Raw genomic sequence first — 4,352 nt, forward strand, 5'->3', positions numbered from 1 at the left:
TATTATATAATTTGACATTAATTTTGTGTATGGTTTGAGAGCTTGTTCAAATATTATTTTCATTGGGTTTGACATCTGCTAAAATATCTGCTCCATTAGTAAAACATTTCAGTGCATAAACAAAACTCAAAGCAGAGAGTTGAACCCACTTTCTAAGTTTAATACAAATCAAATAAAGGTAAAGGCCATATGGTTCAATTCATATATTTTGGGGTAACATTGGTGTAACTTTATTTTCTCTTGGACTTCAAACTAGCAGATTTTGCTCTTTAATTGTGTTTTTTGTTGTGTTAGAAAAAATATCTGAACCAGTCAAAATTGGAATTGGCAGATGTGATTTAAAACAGAAGTCGATATCAGCAAGATATGACCAGTGCATCTCGAGAAATTATTGCTCTTATTTTCAAAACAAAATGAACATAGATAAGATTCACTTTCATTTTTATCTTTATCTTCCAAAATCCGATTTTTAAAACATTTTTTTTTTGTTATTTGGTTTTGTATTACTATGTCTGTGCTCATCTAAAGTTCTAAAGGAACTAATCTTCTCACTGGACCAAGAACATGACATTGCATACATTTATTTATTTATTTTTGTTGGTTTTTCATTCGCCTCTTTGTTAAATAATGTGTAATTCTTATGTGTATGTTATGTTTTAGTGTTTTTTTGTTTTTTTTTCACAGCTCTCATTTTAACCAGGACATGATTGTATTTAATCATTTTATATTTGGACAGGTTTATTCTAATTAAATATTGATTGTTTTTCTTTTGTTTGTTTGTTTTGTTTTCAGCTTAGCAGAATGATTGTATCACATTCACTTTTATTTTTTAAAGAAGCATCTGTCGAATGGGGGCTTTACAAGGCTGGGGGTCTGTTTTGGTGAAAGTTTATATCTAGAGGATTATAATGGTCACATTCCCCTAAAAATATAATTTGCTAAAAGTCCAGTAAAATGCTGAGATGGATATGATTTGATAGAATAATTACATAAGAATTAAAAAATCAAATTTTACTAACCCCCCCGCCCCCCCAAAAAAAAATCTCCCTCCCAAAAATAAAATATCAGTCTGGACGCAAAATCAAATACTGATAAAATACATCCAACAAAATTGCAAATTATATAATTTGCGTTTTAATGCGTCGTTTGTGTAGTTTCCTGTAATGGTGGGTGAAAAAAAAAAAATCAGCTGTTCGTTTAAAGAAAAAACAAAACTAAAACGGTCCTAATTACAGACATGCAAATGTGGAGGGGGGAGGGAGTGCGTGGACGTGTGTAAGTGTGCGCGCGTGTGTATGATTGCGATGCAGCGTGGGCACCGTGCTGTTCCCCAGCTCCTCGGCAGGCAGGACACACCTTCTCCGGGCTGCAGCACCCTTCATGGCATTACATCATCACAGACACCTCGAACCCACGCGCACGAGCATGCGTTTACAACATCTGCACGTGCACGGCCTACATGGATAATTGCCCCCACCACAACAATGACCGAACTCTTCTACGAACGACTGTAGGCGCGCAAAAACAATTTTGCACACGCACGAGTTAAATCCACGCACAAATCCACGTTTCTGCTCAACAACCTCCCACCAGCTACAGCAGCTACAGCAGCGGTTTATGCAGCACCACATGGACTTTCTCACAATTTCAATTATTGCAAATAATTAAAATAACAATAATAAAAAAATGCACATACAGTCAGACCAAATGGAGTAAATGGAGAAGAACAGATTCTGTTTAATTTTATTAAGATAAATCCAGAGTGGGGAACATTTAATGCACCGCAGGGCCGCGCACTTTCCCACACTCAAATCTGAGACACGGGGAAGAAAGAAAAGAGCATTCTCCAAAAATCCTGCGTAGTATCAGTGTGTCCCCGCCCAGAGGAATTAGTGTTACCTTGAGAGCCCTTGGCTTTTTGCGGCTGATTTGTTAGAGCCGTTAATCAGCTGTCAAGCATGGGAAACACAATCTGAAAAGCCTAAATTATCAAAAATAAAAGGGAAAAAAAAAACAACACAAAAAAACGCCCATCCTGCTACTCCACCTGGCCTTAATTTTAAGACAAGCAGAGTTAAAAGGGAGAAGCAGAAATCTTTTCTTGCTAATTTATTTGATAAAAATCTGATATCTTTAAATCGGATTTTTGTGTTTTATTTTATTTCATTTTTTTTGGGGGAAGGAATACGATCATTTCAAAATTGATTCATGTATGTAAAAACGTCCCAGTCTCCATCAGGTGAAGGAACGTCTTCAGGCCTTTAGAAAAATAAACAAATAAATAAATAGATTCTGGCACACGGGTCACGCCCATTCTGTAGGCGGTTTGGAAAGAGGGAAGAAAAAAAAATCCCGATTAGGAATTCCCTCTGCAAACATCCATCTATGCATACATAAACGCAAAGGAATCGTTTTTTAATCCTATTAACTCTCTGCAGCTATGAAGAGAAAAAGAAAATCCGCTTTTTTTTTTTTTTTTGGTAAATCTGAACGTGAAAACGTTCGGCCTGGAGACGATTTTAGGGATGCAGACAGAAAATTCAAGCCTGTTTTTTATTATTATTATTACTTTTATTATTATTATTATTCCTTGTTTCGTTCATGGGGCGCATTGAAGGCAGGGCCTCGCATTTAGCTGCAATAAAAAATAATAACCAAAACGCCAAACACTCTCCCTACAAATGGGACATCTCGCCCCATCCGTCGCAGTGGAGGTGACACAGATGAAAGCTGCAGGACTTGAGCTAAAACGTTCATTCAAGATGAATAGAAGTAAAACGGGAAGCTGTCAGCTTAAGAAGGTGCAGCATGAAATGTGTTTCAGGGAAAAGCATTTCAGCGAACCCCTTCTGCAGATGCCATTTGATCCGCCGGGGAGCCCAAATGATCCGGATTCATCAGAATAAAAATATCCCTTAAAATGATGCCCCTGGTTTTGCGTCGGGTAGCGAAGAGGATTGCTCCAATTTTGTTCGACAATTCTGAATCTGAGAGGAGCAAATTAGAGATGTTTTTTTACATTCAGGTTAGTCGTAAAACATCAGGTGTCTAAATTACATCTTCAAATTGTGATTGTGTTAATTTGATCTGCTGGATGTGAGAAAGAAAACGTCAGCTGCGTGTTTTTTCTCTCTCTTTTTTTACCCCCCCCCCCCCCCCCCAACAGGAGGGCGATGGAGGAATGCAACGGTCACTGCTGTCCATCTCCGCGCAAACGCAAGGTCATGCACCAAAAAAAAAAGAAAAGCTACTCGAATTACAAGAAAATGTGCATCAATATTTAAAGAGCCCACGGGGAGCGTGCGTGACATTTCAACACGCGACTGCATCCGAGGACAATGCGTGAAAACGATGCGTGCATGGAAACTGGACACTTAGCGCGCATATGATTTATAATTCATCAGCCTAAAACAGGGTGAAGGGAATCCTCCTTTTATCTTTTCAGGTTTTACTCCAGTCTGGCTCCAAACCTATGTTTACAACCACAGGGCCCATTTTAAGGCTTGCCGTGTTTGAGGTATGTTAATGATGAAAACAATAAAATGTATATTTTATATCGTAACCACACGGGCAACGCAGAGGTCTGTAATTCTACTCTTGCCTGTCAAAGTGACATTAGTGGCCAACATGGCAGAAATGTTCTGTTTGAACCCCCAGAAATGTCGCGATTCCTTCAAGGAGACCCACAGACATCCGCCGAGTCCGTGCGCAAAAACCGGAAAAAAGGGGAAAAAAGAAAAAAAAAAACTCTTGTAAAAGTCCTGTGATACCTGTCCACGAGGAGCTGAAACTCGAGCCTTCCCTGCCTCCTCTCCCCTCCTGCTCCTGCTCCTCTAACTCTCATTCTGAAGGTGGACACTAACATGAACAGGTTGAACTTACACAGACGGCGTTACTGACCTCAGATCAGCAGACCAAAAGTATCCACCTGCTAAAATCCAGCTGCCAGTGTACACGGACCCACTTTTTCCCCCTTTTTTTTTTTTTTTTTGCTTGCTTTTACAAAAATATCCAGGATCCAGCAAGAAGCAGCGCCGTCTCCGGGCTGCCTTTATCGCTCCTCGCAGGTGCGTCCAACACGGTGCATCATGCGCACAAAAGCCGCTGTTTGCTCTGTGCCACTCGCGGCGGCTGCGGGCAAGAGGCGCGCTCACGCTGACACGCACGCGCGCGCCAAACAGGGTCCGCCCTCCACTCAGCGCCAGCGCGCGCCCTTTAAAGGCACATGGAGAGTGCGCACAGACACGAAGGCGCGTCTGGATGCTGTGGATTCATTTAGTTTCAGTTTGTTTTTAGGGGGAAAAAATGCTGCTGGAGAAAACCTGCAGTGCACAATGCTCGAATGGGAACAT

General features: G+C 40.5%; 1 protein-coding gene across 7 annotated transcripts in view; it reads right to left on the minus strand.

The window, feature by feature from the left end:
• Nucleotides 1-4,144, minus strand: part of nrxn3a (neurexin 3a) — a 119,908-nt gene extending 115,764 nt beyond the window's left edge. For 3 of the 7 annotated variants that reach the window (XM_017302422.1, XM_008400155.2, XM_008400153.2), the window contains exon 1: nucleotides 3,901-4,142. The gene's annotated coding sequence lies outside the window, so the exon portion shown is untranslated. Of the gene's footprint in view, nucleotides 1-3,900 lie in introns of all 7 variants that reach the window. The other 4 variants (XR_532656.2, XR_532655.2, XM_008400154.2 and 1 more) reach the window with 2 other exon arrangements.
• Between the last annotated feature and the right edge of the window lie 208 nt (nucleotides 4,145-4,352).

Source organism: Poecilia reticulata, linkage group LG22 (genome assembly GCF_000633615.1).
Source record: "Poecilia reticulata strain Guanapo linkage group LG22, Guppy_female_1.0+MT, whole genome shotgun sequence".
Classification (NCBI taxonomy): domain Eukaryota; kingdom Metazoa; phylum Chordata; class Actinopteri; order Cyprinodontiformes; family Poeciliidae; genus Poecilia; species Poecilia reticulata.